This window comes from Melospiza melodia, chromosome Z, assembly GCF_035770615.1.
Source record: "Melospiza melodia melodia isolate bMelMel2 chromosome Z, bMelMel2.pri, whole genome shotgun sequence".
Lineage (NCBI taxonomy): Eukaryota > Metazoa > Chordata > Aves > Passeriformes > Passerellidae > Melospiza > Melospiza melodia.
Window position 1 is genome coordinate 2,800,643 of NC_086226.1, and position 15,182 is coordinate 2,815,824.

General features: G+C 45.2%; 1 protein-coding gene across 6 annotated transcripts in view; it reads right to left on the reverse strand.

Moving 5' to 3' along the window:
- Positions 1–15,182, reverse strand: part of LOC134431987 (urea transporter 2-like) — a 302,495-nt gene that overhangs the window by 190,214 nt on the left and 97,099 nt on the right. The window lies entirely within an intron of this gene.

Below are 15,182 nucleotides of genomic sequence, written 5' to 3' on the forward strand. Positions count from 1 at the left end.
TTGTATCCTGCACACTCTCACTTCACCAGACACATCTGCGCATCACTTTGCAGAATTTCCAATCTAGGAATTTCCAGTCATACAGGTATCATGCCTCTGTGTTGTCTTGAGTTTTTAGGGGCTATATGTATAGCATTTTCACACTTTACTGGATCACCTTCAAGAGTCACTTGAATGTTGTAACAAATGAATTGTTAATTTTTGCAACTGTGGATGTTAATGGTGCATCAGTCTTGAGATCTCTGCTCCCCACTCACAGCAATTTTGCCTCTGGTTGGCTGAAATGTGCTATGTCTAGACCAAATTAATTGGAATCAGCTAAGAAATATTGAGGGGAAATAAAATGGCTTGAGATACACTGAAGGGAAGATGGGGTGAATAATCTTGTTTGGGTTTTGGGGCTGCAAAACTAGCAGAACAAAACAGATAACTTCATTTCTATCAGCTAGGACAGTTCTATCTATTCACCTGTGAAAATCTGTTCTTGCCTGACAGAGCAATCCTATTTCTGCATGGCTGGAATTTTGTTGGCACTAATCAAGCTTTTTTTTGTTGAAGTATTTGAACACAAATGAAATGTGAAGATACTGTAATGTCTCTTTTCAGGATGGAACTTTATGATTAGAAGTATAAATTTTCCCAGGCATTCCCACATGTTGCAACTTTGCCATGTCTGTTTAAGATGTCTGAAGAAGTTTCAAAGTGCAAATATTTTGTACTTTCTCTGTTCATCTCAAAAAAGAAACTATTACAATACGCTCATATTCCTGCCATCTGATTGCTTCTGATGGGGAGTTGATTTTTCACCAAGAATTTGGGATTTTAGTGGCAATGAGACTTCCTAAACTAAAACAGAACCAAACTAAACCAAAATCTAAGCAGGAGGCTCATCAGGGACATTAAAGCAGAGTGTGAGATGGTTGATGAAATCACTGATTTGGTAAGATTTGCAGCCAAAAGTGGAGGCCACCCCTAACAAAGAAGAAAAAAAATCAGGTCATTCTCTTCACTCAGTCTTTAGGGAGGTGCTGTGCTGGACTTTGCTCTCACCAGCAAGGAGGGGCTGGTGGGGTATGTGGAGCTCAAGGGCAGGCTGGGCTGCAGTGACCATGGAATGATAAAGTTCCAGATCCCTGGGGAAGTGAGGATGGCATTCACAAACCTTCCTGCCCTGCACTTCAGGAGGGCAGACTTTGGCTCCCTCAGGGAGCTGCTTGCTGTGGGATGGAGACATGGAGGGAAGAGGGGCCCAGGAAGTCAAGGATTGCCTCCTCCAAGGTCAGGAGCCATGGAATCCAATGAGTAGGAAGCCAGGTAAAATTACCAGGAGTCCTGTGTGGATGAAGAAGGCGCTTTTGGGTGAGCTCAAACACAAGAGGAAGGCCTACAAAGGATGAAGGTAAGGACCTGGGAGGAATGCAAGAGACATTGTCCAGGCAATCAGGGAAGATACTGGAAAAGATAAAGGGAAGATAATGCCCTGATAGAATTATAGAATTGAATCTGGCCAGGGATGACAAGGACAACAAGAAAAACTTCTATAGGTATGCCAGTGGTAAAGGGAAGAACGGGAAAAATGTGACCCCTCTCTGGAAGGAGAGGAAAAACCTGGTTACCCAGGATATGTGCAAGACTGAAATGCTCAACATTAGTTGCTCAGTCCTCACCAGCCAGCGGCCCAGCCACACTGCCTGGCTCACAGCAAGACTGGCAGAATGAGGAACCTGGCTTTGACAGGGCTTCTAAAGCCAGCATCATGTGAGCACCTGTGAGCACAGGACTTTCATCATGCCCTCTAAATGTTAAATTTTCTCACCTGGTCTAAGATCCATGCTCAAGTCTAATGCTGCAGACCAATGAGTTCCACAGGAAGGCTGTGCTGTAGGGTATTTCCTTTATTTGTTTTAAATTTACCTACCATTTATTTTAACATATGAGCCCCAGTTCTCGTATTACTGTGGAGTGTAAAGAGAAGGAATGATCAGCTTTTCTTACACTATTCATCATCTTAAATAGGCCAATTAAGCCCATGTAATTATCCTTCTTTCCAAGTTAAATAATCCAAGTCTTTGCAGCTTCTCATATGGAAAGTCCATCATGCCTCTAAACCATTGAGAATTATATGGTGCTAATTTAAAACACGGCCACTTGTAACATGTGTATCTATGTCTATTTCTGCTGACACCGTGATTGTCAGCTAACTGAACATGTGTAAAATGCAGCTCCAGCTGCTTGCTCCCACACTGGCTAATGAAGGAACGCTGGGTCCTGGCATGAAGTGGTGATTTCTGTGTGCTGAGTATGGCCTGTCATGTTTCAGGGGATGCTGGGAGCCACGGACACTTAAAATTATTGGATATATTTTTAATCCCTGATCTCTAGAGACAAGGGGCTCTTTGACTATGTCCACACCACCCCGTTCCCCCGTCGGAGTTTCCCATCGGACTGGTGCAGCCCCAGAGAGAGGAAAATTCAGTTATTGCTGGAGTCCAAATAATGTCGAGGGTCCCCAGCTGAGATCAAGGCTTCATTGTGCTCTCAATGGCATAAACTCATACTTAGAGACAACCCCTGCCCTAAAGGGCTTGCAGTCTAAATAGGAGAGACAAATAAAGGGTGGGAGAGAAAATAAATGTGGAGTGACTTGTGCAGCTGCTGGAACAGCTGCTCTCAGAGGGAGATGGGAACAGGACCCAGTTTGGAGGGTCTTGGGACAGCGTGTTAGCTACTGGGCTGTCCTGCTCCACATTTTCCTGCGGAAAATGACATTTTAATCACTGCATCTTGAAAACACCTGGTCAGGGAGAGCCCGGGGGACAGAGAAGTTAAAATGCAAACAGCTCCTTGGCAGCTCGGCACCCTTGGGCTGTGTCTGCTGCTGCTGAGGGCAGACCCAGCACAACAGAGAGGACCTGATGTGGGAAAGGGCACGCTGAAAGAAATGTGGTGTCTCCTTGTGGTCGCAGGTCACTGGTTGATGTTAAGCGCTCAGGATTCAGGCCACATGAAAGCTTTGGCCAAATCCTGAGCAAATGAGGACTGGTAACTCATTTACTCGTAAAAGAGGCCTTTGACTCAAAAATCTCAGGAACATTTAGGTCTGGAACCAGATTTTAGTGCGTCTTTGCACTCCAGTGCGGGGAGCTCTCTGGCCCTGTGTGTGGAATCAGCTGCTGCGGCATCTTGCAGTTCACATGCAATGCTGACTAATGAAAGGAAAGAGGTGAAAGCCTGCAACTGAAGGGCTTTTGCTGCCAGGGACATGCACAGCTGCACTCCCTGCGATCTTTCCTTGGCAGAACAAAGTCTCTGCCAAGAGCTGGTGAAGGCTCTGGGAGCCTGTGCTCTTGTCCACACTGCAGACCCAGGTAGTGAACCATTTTTGTCACTCTGAGCAGCGCCTCCCATGCAGTTTTATGAGCAGTAGTAAAATCTTACTCTTTCAGGCTGCTAAATTTGACTAGATTTCCTACTTGTGAATGTATTTGCCATCCATGCAAGAAGCATTTCACATTCTCTGCCTGACACAGAATTTAAGAAATTTCCCGGTGTCTCAGGAGGACCTCCTAACACGGGGATCCCTGCTGAGCAGACAAGACCTGCCAGGGTGTTTCCTAGGATTACCTGATGCTCTTCAGTCACTCCTCATTTGAGGCATTTTTCCTGTCTGACTGAATTTCCAAGGGACAGAGCAGTGCAAAAGCCGTAGGGTTTGCTGTGATCTCTGCAGAAGGTTCCCTCTTCTGAGACTCTTTTTCCACCCTCTTGCTTGCAGCTACTTCAAGAGACAGACTTCTCCCTCCCATCCCCTTTGAGATGGAAATGACTGATCCAGCTCATACTTGTATTTTTTTTTTCCCCATAGGTAGTAGGCTCTTCTGCTTTTGTGCACTGCCTGTGTCTCTGCCTCATGCTCTGCACCCCAAACACCTTCCAGCAAGCCTGGTAGCCTCACAGCTTTAGCACTAGCCAGCTCACTGCCATGGCACAGGAGGGACATCTTCCATGCACAGCAGCACTTATGAGCAGGTACACAGCCCATTAAGACAGTGCATTTACAATTACACACACATTTTACAACTCTCAGTGCCTATAGGTAGCCACATGGTATATTTGGGACATAATTTTCCTCAGGACTCTTGTTACAATATTCCAGCTACAACCTTCAATTTTCTCACAGTGCGTTTCCTTCCCCCTCTCCGAATCACTGCTAAAAAGTCTCTTAAAGATCCTAGATTTTAAATCTAGGCAGAACCTCTCTACCACTAGCTCCTGGCAAAAGGGCTGGGCAGCTCATGGAGATATCCCTGACGTAATTGTGTGATTTTTGGGATGCTCTCAAATTATGTTAACTTGTGTGAGGCCCTGGCACAGGTCTCCCACAGCGGCTGTGGCTGCCCCATCCCCGGAAGTGTCCAGGGCCAGGCTGGACAGGGCTGCCAGTGGCCTGCTCTAGGGGAAGCTGTCCCTGCCCATGAGAGGGGTGAGGAATGAAGCTTAAGGTCCGTTCTAACACAAAACACTTTGTGATCCTGTGATTCTTAGTAGTTGAAATTGAGTAAAATTGAGAAATATCCTCCTAGGGTGGCTTTGTTTTGTTGCTGCCATAGTACAGTGCCCTCTCCTAGCAGGGACAATGTGACAGCCCTCAGAGGCCAGCATCCTGCCAGCTTAGTTGTGAAAACCTCATCGAGCAGCATAGCTGTGTCTACAGCAAGATTTTATTGGCAAAGACACATTGGCTGGGTACATTTGAATAATTTTTTTTCACACTCTTAGCCAAAGAAGCTCCGCCAGCAACATCTCCTAGCAAAGACTTCACGGCAAGTAGCCCACTACGAATGCACTCACTGAGGCACGCAGAACGGTCATTATAAAAGATATTCCCCAGCTCTCTGCTAAGTTCTTGTTAGACTCAGATATGTAGCGAAGTTAAAAAAAAAAATTAAAAAAAAAAAAAAAAGAGGAACCAATCTGCCAGCCGCTTAATGTGAGTCAACAGCTGTCTCCTTGTGCTGGTAGGAACTCCAATCAGAGGTCATGTTCTAAATTAATTCTAGCAGCACCCAGTGTTTTCCCCGATGACTATGATTCTTTTGGGTCAATCCTAGGTCACGTAAGACTGAAGAAAAACTGCTTTCATTAACTTCTTTCCTTGGGACCAACTCACTCCAGAGATATTCCTTGCCAGAGTTATGTGACTGCTCCACAGAACAAGATATTTTCCCCAAGTTAATCACTTGAAGATTTAATTCTCAGCTTTTAAAAATAGTTCACACCATAACAGAGAGTATTTTCAGGGTTTATCCTCTTCCTCTTTTTAAACTGATTTTCAATTCACTGTTACTCAATGTCTCTTCTGCTATTCATGGAGCACAGCCAAGTGAAACCGGGACCCGCTATGCTGCTGATTTACACTATAGAACCATTATTAGCTGAGTTCTCCATTGGCATTCCAGACATTCCAGCGTGCAGCTAGCCTCCTGTGTATTTATTCATTCAAAATAATGACAGGGCTGGCGAAAGAAGCTGGAATGACAGCCCTGTGCAGTGGAGAGGTCCTTCATGGGCCAGGGTGCAGGACTGGCAGGGCCAACGCGTGCAACCCCCTCCTACATCCCACACCCTCCTTCGCCCTGCTCCCGAGCCTGTCTGCACCTTGCAGAGTTAAAATCCAGGGCAGAGAATTCTCAGGGCCTAGTCAGGCTTTGGTGCAATCTCTGCCCCTGCTGCTGGTGGTTTTCCATCGTTCCCAGTCTTTTAAAGGGTTTTGCAGCACAGCTACGCTCACCAATTGGCCCCATTTCTTGAATCACTGGAGAAAACACACAAACACACACAACCCCAAAGTATTCAGGACCCTGAAAGTAGTTCTGAGGAGTGACTTGGCTGTGTAAATCACAGTTCTGGACACCTATTAGGGTAGGTCTGAGGTCTCTAAATGGTGCAGTGTCCTAGTTTCAGCTATTTGGCCCAGCACCAGAGCACACTGCTCACTCCTCTCCCTCCCATTCTTTTGTGAGAAGGAAGCTTCATGATAGTTCATTAACGTTATGAAAAATGCACTCTTGGAGACAAGCGGGTGTATGGGGAGGCAATTAAAATGTTCCATTGTGCTGAGCGCTGTGCAAACACTGAAACAATGGTCCCCAGAGTGGGGATCTCACCACTGAGACAGACAATAGCAGCCATTCACACCACCTATTATAGACTATTTGGGGTATCTATTTTAGGTGTGAGTCACAGCCTAAATTCTCTGTAAGGGCCAAGAAACAGTTGCTTCCAGGGAGTGACTCAGAGCACCTAAGTTAGATGGCAAAAAGTCATGTGGTAGTAATATCCCCAACCAGTATGTGGAGCAAATTAGGGAGAATAACCACCTTTAGCCTAATGGACAGCTCTCCCTAGGCTCCCTCCATTGCCAGCAAGAGGAAAAAGACTTCACAAGACGGTTCACAGCATCCAAATCAAGTTCTCCTTCCTCCTGATGGAAACCATTTCTCTTTACTGACAACAGAGGGGGAGTCTGGGGATAGTAAGTTCATTAGGCTAAAATAACCTCTTGTAACACCCTTGTAGCTAGCAGGAAAAACAGCATGCAGCTGCCTAACTTTGTCAGGCTGCCCACTAAATCTATTAATGGATATAAATTGCCAAAAAAAAAAAAAAAAAAGATTGGGAAAAAGGCAGCGAATCCATTTGCAGGAAAATGGACATCTTTCCACATCTCAGTAAACACACTCAGCAGCCATAATGAAAAACACGCAGCATTTCCATAAATTTGACATCTCCTCCCAGACACCTCTGCGATTTGCATTCAGAGCAGGGCACTGTGAAGCCCAGACGCTGCAGTGCTGGGATGTTTAAGCCCTGAGGTTCAAGCCTGTGGCTTTGGGCTGCCTGTGGGGTGCATGCCCACGCAGAGGGCTTCCCAAGCTGTGTGCTGAGTGCTTGCTATCCCAGGTCACATATTTTAGAGGAAGGCAGTGCCTCTTGCAGGCCGGGGTGAGAACCAGTTAACCAAGAAGGGGTTTGGGGCTGCAGCTGCCATCTCTCAACGCTCAAGGGCAGCTTGCGCCTCACAGAGGGGATTCCTGCCATGCTGCCCCCAGCAGCACCCACATATTCCCCACCAGCTTTGGCCAGCTGATGCCTGTGAGGCACTGGAGGCCCTCGGGTGCGCGGTGCTGATGGCAGAGCAGAGCGGTTCCAGGGCGCCGCCGCGCCTGGGTGCTGCTGCACCATGACCTTCTACGGCGGTGCTGTGGCAGCCTGCTTCTTCACGGGGGCATTTGGGCTGACAATGCGAAGCTCCTTTTCCCACATAATTGAAAGGAATTTCTGATTATGCACAGGGATGTCAGCAGTGCAAGGAGCTTGGACGCCTTCCAGCCGCAGCCGGATCCAATGATAGCGCTGCGATTTCTCCTTTTTTGGCACTCTACTTGTGAACTTTCTGCTCCCTTCTGGGAGTGATTTCTCAAGATAATATGCTGCTGCTCCAGCTTCTCTCTGATGGCCTAGATTTATAGCTTCTGCAAGGCAAGAGAGGGGAAGGGGTGTGGGAGAGACAGGGAGGATGAAAGCAGAAAGGGAAATTATTTTTTTGGTTGGGGTTTTTATTATTTTGGTCCCACTTTGCTACAGCGACTGTCTCCAGGCTTTGCACAAAAATAGTCTGTCCTTTCCATCTCTGTAGTGCTCTTTACTGCCTGCAGAGAAAGGTTGAAACGGGTTTTTCTGGCCTCTCTTTAGTCCAGCCCCTGTGAATATGTGGCATGAGGTGAGCACTACATTTATCTCTGACCTTTTCACCATCTCCTGCATCTGTTAACTGAAAAGAGAGGAAGACGTCCCCAGCCTCCTCTCCCACAGAGCAGATGGTACTGGTGACTTGATTTACTTTATCTCTATCCATCCCAACTTGCCTCAAATCTCTCTGAATGTCTAATTTATCGAAAGCCTTCATTGCTCTAACTACACTGGGGAAAAACAAAACAACAGCCCCAAAAACCCCAGTCACTGGTTTTCAGGGAGAAATATTTCAAAATTCCAGATGCTGTGCTCAGAAATTTAGTAACACCATAATTAACTAGGACAAAAATTTCTCTCTTTGGATGTGCTAATCAGCTGAACATCCTCTTTCCCCAGTGACTTCAGACTGTTGGAGATGTTTCCATAACATCAGAACTGTATTATCTGAGTATTTTAACCCTCTCTCACAGCATTTCCAGGAAGATGGGGTGGTGCTGCCATCCTTGTTTTACAGGTGGAAAATGAGGAACTGAGGCACAGAACTTATCTAAGACAGGCCAGGTGAGTTTTGAATACACCTGTTCCTCTCTACTGTTTATAAAGGTAGTTGTCTTATGTTTTATAGGATTACATCCATAATACTGCATGGCTGCAGATGACTGAGATGAACGCCACTTTTTCAGACTCAGCAAGGTCACCAAGGAAGAGTGGAGAAAAGCTGTGAAATGAGCCTTTGCATTTTACAAATGACCTGGTGAATAATACATGCACCTCCTTATGAGGGGCTAGCTCCTGAAATCGCAGCCTTTGGGTTGGGAGAGACATTAAATATGTTGAAACAGCATTGCCAGCAGAGACGGGGGGTGCTGAGCATCTCCTGGGGTTTGTCTTGGACTGTGTTTCACCTTTGAGGTCTTCCTGACGGCCCTGGGGATATCAGGGCTGTCCTGTGGTGCTCATTGTGGCTTCAGCTGCTGAAGTTTTCCAGTTCTTCAAGTGGCATCTAAAAATGGGAAATACTGCTGACAGAGCTGCCTGTGCTCAGCTCCACATTTCCCATCATCCTGGATAGCCAAATTGCCAGTGCTGAGCACTCTGTCCCAGAGGTTGTGGCTCAAATCTTCCCTCTCTGAAGAGAATACATCAGAAGAATGGCAATTGCAACTTAACTTGTTCCTGTTTATCTCTTGCTAGTTGGCTCTCCAGGAGTCTCAAACTACCCCTCACTATGAGATTTCTAAATCTCAGGAAACCTGATTGCAGGTGCAACCTAAGGAGAAACTCCTTCATACAGAGGATTGTAATATCAACTGGTGATGAGGAGCAAGACACAAGGCTTTCTCATGAGGACCATAGGAAATCATCCTGAAGGTCAGGGCCAGAGAATGTTTGCACAATTCTTTCTTGATGCCTAGAGTATTTCAGCATAAAACCACATGTCCTGGCAGTGATACACCCTAATTAAGCACCACCGAGAATCAAATTGGACTTGCATTCAAAGCAGAATTGAAATTGAGGCCACTTGGTGCTCCCTGAGCCTGTGTCCTTGGGCAGGGCTGTGATTGAAATGACCTTACAGACAATCAGGCACAGGAGTCAAACTCCTCCTCGGCGAGGATTGGTCTGGCTTGATGGGAAGCCTTTTGCCTCCTCTCAGAAATCAGAGCCACAAAGACATACTGAGTGGCTGAGGAAATTATATTTTATTCAACTTATCAGCATGTGAAAGATAAGGGGAATGAGCTGCAGCCGCAATCTCTTCTGTGATGGCAGCTGCACGGGGGGAGCAGGAATGATGCAGCAGGGAGGGAACTCGGGGGGGCTGGCACGACGTGAGCTGGCACAGAGCTCCTGCTTTGGGCTGGAAAGGATCTCAGGGCTGTGTGCAGGGGGCAAACACAGACAGCAAAGAGCCATTCAAGCACCAGTCACCACTGCCAGGCAGCCCAGTGAGTGTAGCAGCCACAATGCTGGGGTCAGACCAATCCCAGAGAGTGCACGGCTCGCACTGAGCCTTGAGATGGCTTGGCTCTGCTGTGGAGCAGGAGTCAAGGCAGGCTGCAGAGCTCTCGCTCCTATTTTCCTATTATTTTCTTTAGCTGGGAAGCCACAGAAGTCACAGAATCATCACAGAATGGTTTGGGTCGGAAGGGACTTTAAAGAGCGTCTGATTTCCCCTTCACTGCCATGGGCAGGGACAACTTCCACTATTCCAGCTTGCTCCAAACCCCATGCAGCCTGGCCTTGGGCACTGCCAGGGATCCATGGCCAGCCACAGATTCTCTGGGCAACCTGTGCCAGGGCCTCACCACCCTCACAAGGAAGAATTATTTCCCAATATCTGATCTAACCCTGCCCTCTGCCAGTGTGAAACTATCTCCCCTTGTCCTATAACTACACATCCTTGTCAAAGTTCTCTCTCCAAGGGAACTTGTCCTTAAGTCTGATCTGTTTTGTGCTCAAGGTGCTTTTGTGCATGAATGCAGACAGGAAAGCTGACCTGGCCATGGACAGCACACAACATTTCCAGCTGCAACAATGCCTTTGCCATCCATGGACATTCCCACTTCCCCTCGTGAGTGGGAAAGTGAGACCACCCACCTGAAGTGGTAAAACCAAGGGTTAGGCTCGAACTTAGTGTGGTCTGAGACAAAATATTTACTAGCTTGGTAGTAACTTCGTACTGGCAAGTAATACTAATAAAAAGTGTGTTTGATGTGTTCAGAACTTATTGGTGTTCACATTAAAACGTGGTGGAATCTGGGGGCATAATAAAACAGCTGCTTTAGTTAAAGCCAGAAGAAGAGTGTCTGGTGGTCATGCTGGAGAAAAGGATGGGAAAAGAAAAAGTACCCACTTTAACTCCTTCACTGCTGTGGCACAGCCCCAGAAAGCATGTTTTTATGTAAAGCTGCAAGGCCCCTGAGCTGAATGGGCTTCCCAATAACACAATTTTCCTCCACTGCCCTGCAAACATGAACAGCCCCCCTCCCCTCACAACATTTTCACTGCTATTTTATCATCAAGCCTAATTTGATTTAACAAGCCTGGCCCAGATAAATCAAGTGGTTACAGATTAGGAAGTCCTTGTGCTTACAAGGCCAGTACTCATAAAATTGAATGCATCATGCAACTTATAAACAGGAAAAGATAAGCACAGTTTTATGTACTCCACTCTGCTGCAGATTTCATGCCAGTCCATCTCCCTGGGAAAAGGAAGATGAAGGCTGTATCCTCTTTGCAGTCTGTGCAGGGCATTGTTGATGTTTGTGCTCCTTCTGTTCTACTTTTAATACCTTTTTTCCCTCCCTGGCACTTTCATACACCTCTGGGACACTACTGAAAGATATGTTCATTTTTTTTTTTCCCCATATTTAAGGGACCCCTCCAGTTACTTGTATGTTTGAAAGGAAAAACTTCTTGATGCACAGACTAAGAGGAAAAGATTAAAGGCTTTTCTTATTTGTATATTCTTTATGGATTTGGAGTAAATAGCATTCATAGCCAGGAAGTTGTTCAGAGTTGTCCTACAGGACGGTGATGGAAGAGAGAATAAATAAAATTTTTCTTGCTGTTGAAATGAGCAAGATCCTCATTAAAAGAATACAATATAGAATCATAGAATAATTAAGATTGGAAAAGACCCCGTAAGACCATTGAGTCCAACCATTAGCACAGCGCTTCCAGATCCAGCACTAAACCTTGTTCCCTAAGAACCACACTGCATGTTTTTTGAACACTTTCAGGGATGGTGATTCCACCAAATAGAAAATGTGCTTCTCCATTTGATCTGCTTTTGTTGAAGTGAAATTCACTCATTTTCCCACATGCAAATCTGATTGAAATCCTTAGGTACTCTGGGGCTGTATTTGGTTTATGAGCTCTTGGATGGTGCCTTCCTTCATTTAGGAGCTTTTTCAGCTGTCTGATAAACATCACCTCCCCAGATCAGGCTAAATACAGCACCCTGCCTTCCCTAGCAGGAGTCTTCTCTGACAGGCCAGAGCTAGATGGAATACCCTGGGGGTTCTTTATATTTAACATCAAAGCAGGGCAAAACAAATGCAATTACAGCCCAATAATGAAATTTGTATTTGCTCTAAATGTTCTTAGTTACGTAGCAGAAAATCCAGATACGGATGAGCTAAAGGCAGATCCAAGGCGAGTGGTGAGGGAAAGTTGAAATTTCTTTTCAGAGACATAGCAAGCAGTATATAAACCTCACAAAATGTTTACTTTTCTTGTTTAAGCTGTGGAGTAAAAATAACTTTCCATTTATCCAGTGAGTGACTGTGCAGGATGAGACCAATGGGGAAGCTGCTCTAAGCCTCCAGCAATGTGATGCTTTTGGGTTCAGAGCAGGGAAAGGAGACCTTCAGGGCTGTGCCTTGGATTAATGGCCAGTGAACATTCCTTGTAGACACTCCCTGAATGCAAGACTGATCTTCATTTTACCAAGATAAGGTTTATCCAACCTCTGAAGAGCAGGACAAGGTCGTGAAGTGACTTTACTCCTTCTTAGAAAGCAGTATGCATTAGTTGGCATTTCCTGCCCCACATTTGGAAATCAACTCTCGGCCTTTTGCCAGGGTCTTAGAGCAAGAGTCCAAGGAGCTGGGAACAGGTTATCCTGTTTCCTAATTGGTAATGTGAAGTGGGAAAACAGAAAATTTGCAATAAATTCAGTCAGAACTGCAAGCAAATTAATTCCCTTTTAATGCTTCCTGAATCTCCTATTGTTGGGATCAGAACAGGTGATGTTTCCTTAAGGGATTTCATGCACCATCCACATTTTTGTATCTTAATGACACTAATTTCAACATGCTTTCTCTCAGTTCAGTGGAAAATATTTTTGTTTAATGACCAGGCTTCTGTTCCTTTGCTTGTACTGGGTAATGCTTCAAGGAGTTTCAGGGCTCCTTGCAGCAGGACGTGTGAATATAAGTGAAGAGATTAATATGAATAACCAGTACCAGACTGCCAGACTGAATATACATCTTTTGCTAGCTAAAAAAATATAAAAGGCCCTTGAACAAAACTCATCTGAGATGCAATGCTATTCAAGACTCTCAAGTTTTCCCTGGATGAGACACAACGTGAAGGAAGACTGCTGAGTCCCCTGGTGAGAAAATGTCGAGGGTCTTTATTCTGGTCCTGTGGTTCTGCAGGCTGCCTGAATCACAAGGTCATGGCATGGCAAGATAGCTCGTTATATCTCGTTTAAACTGGCTAAACACATTTTAAATAACGCAATCCACAAATGAGAAAGTATTTTCCACTGAGGTGGGTAGCATCATCTCAGCTCTCTGAAGATTAAAGTTTACTGCTTCCTAATGCCTCTTGCCAAGGACACATTTTATTGCCTTTGTGTTACTGTATGTCAGTCAGGAATAAATCTCTGTAGAGCTTCTATCTCACTCTTCAGCCACACGTAGCCTCATTTATATTCAACAAACTTTTCTTCCCTTCTCTTCTCTCTCCCGTGCCTCCCGCCCCCTCTTCCTTCAGAGAAGGCATTTCAATGAGTCTGTGCAGGCACAATTTAGGACTGAAATGAAGATCTCTATTCAGAGGCTGAACAAATTCTCACCAGCTTCCTTAGACCTAGGGCTAAGCTCTTCAGTTCCCTTCACCCCTTTTGTCTGCAGGTTTTTTGGGGCCAGACTGCCAAGTTCAAGCAAGGCTCCGATCTCCTCTTTCACAGGCCTCCTGATTAGTGGCTTTCTTTTTCCAAGACTATAGATACAATTATTAGAAATTCCTTTTTTTGTGAACACATTGAATGAAGGTATGAATGGAGATGGTAAGACGAAGAAAGTGAGAAGCTTAATATAACTTTGGCTTCTGTAGTTAATTAGATTTGGATGGCTTCAGAGGAGCAGCTGTAATTTTTTTTTTAATTGAAGTTACATAAAGGACTATTCAGTGTATTTTGGGTGGGGAGGGGAGACTGTATAAAAATAAAGAAGCTGAGAGATGGGTTTTGGAAATACACCCTCTCTCCCTCTTCCTTTTTTGGGAAACAGTTGTGGGAAGAGAAAAAAGAGAAAAAGAAAAAAAAATGTCCCACCACCAAAGGGGATAACAGAATCACTGGCTCTGCTGCTAATACCCTGTGTCTGAGGCACAGTATGCAGAATGCATATTCAAACAGGAACTTTTTTTTTTGTTCAGAGAGAATCTGAAATGCAGAAGTCTGAAATGTATTCCTTTGCACATCCAGAACAGTAGATCTCAAACTTTCAAAAGGACATTGCCAAGATAGAGATCACATTCAACATTTAAAGCATTTCATGAAGATATATCGCTTCCTATCTGCCTGAAATCTTCCTGCTGCTAACAGAAGGCATGGATTTTGAAACCCCAGTGACATGGCAGCAGTTACCCTCTGTGTTCATTCTTCACCCTGCCTGGTAAAGGAAATGAGACCAGTCAGCTCTGTCTGCTGTTCCATTTCATCCTCGCTTTCTCTTTTGTGACACACTCTGCAATCTCAGAACTTCAGCCTTAATTAAATTTTTAAATACATGAAGGGATGGACAGCAGAATTATGGGCCCCTAATCTAGTGGGTGTCACCCTTTGTACATGGTGGGGGAATTTGGAATTAGATGATCTTTTAGGTGCCTTTCAAACCAAACCATTCTCAGACTCTATGATTATGTTTTGCAACCCCTTTTGTTCTTTCACCCTAATCTGCATGTTAATCCCAAGGCTCTTTAGCAAAGTGTTTCTCCTTCACCAAGGGTGTTTTGGCAGCTAAACCTTCAGCTCAGTAAGTTATCCACTGACTGCAGCTCTGCTGATTTATCCTCAGCTAAGCATGGAAGCCTGGGCTGTCGGACAGGGTGGCCGTCACTTCACTCACACCCACTCACTGCACTGACTTCTGGTCGCCTTTTTAGGGGGATGACTGTTCTTTCATTAATTACATGGCTATATCACAGAATCCCAGAATGGTTTGGGTTAGAAGGGACCTTAAATCTCTTCTCCTTTCATCCCCCTGCCATGTGCAGAGACACATTCCTCTGTCCCAGGCTGTTCCAAGCCCCATCCAGTTTGGCCTGGGGCACTGCCAGGGATCCAGAGGCAGCCACAGCTGCTCTGGGCACCCTGGGTCAGGGGCTCAACACCCTCACAAGGGAGATATTCCTAATATCCCATCTAAATCTATCAGTGTAAAGCCATTCCTTGTAGTCTTGCCCTCTCCGTCTCTTCCTTCAAATCTGTCAGTGAGTTGTCACTGCTATCATCCTTCTCACCTAGGTTATCAATAGGGTATATCAGAAAGAAAAATTCTTGTGTTGATATACCACTATATTATTTATATATCAATCAAACAAACAACAAAAAAATTAAACTAATCGTCATTATGACACTTTTTTCAGTTCAGAAAATAATGCCCCCTAAAAAATCCCTGTTTTCTAAA